Genomic DNA, 226 nt, shown 5'->3' with positions numbered 1-226 from the left:
TTTTTTTTTTTTTTTTTTTTTTTTTTTTTTATTGTTGTTACTGTCGTTGTTGCTGTTTTTTTTTTATTTTTTATTTTTATTGCCGTTCATATTTGTATTGTTTAGTATTTTTATTGGTATGATTATAATTATTATTTTTATTGTTTTCTATTATTATTTTTTTATTATTTTTTATTATTTATATTATAATTACATTTATTATTGTTTCATTTATATTTATTAATAT

General features: G+C 11.5%; 1 protein-coding gene across 1 annotated transcript in view; it reads left to right on the top strand.

The window, feature by feature from the left end:
- EMH_0031610 (phosphatidylserine decarboxylase proenzyme, putative) overlaps positions 1 to 226 on the top strand; it is a gene marked incomplete at both ends in the record, with an annotated part of 5,559 nt that overhangs the window by 3,179 nt on the left and 2,154 nt on the right. The window lies entirely within an intron of this gene.

Source organism: Eimeria mitis, genomic scaffold (genome assembly GCF_000499745.2).
Source record: "Eimeria mitis Houghton genomic scaffold, Emh_scaff1193, whole genome shotgun sequence".
NCBI lineage: Eukaryota > Apicomplexa > Conoidasida > Eucoccidiorida > Eimeriidae > Eimeria > Eimeria mitis.
Note: the sequence above shows the minus strand (reverse complement) of the source record. Positions and strands in the feature narration are given on the sequence as shown.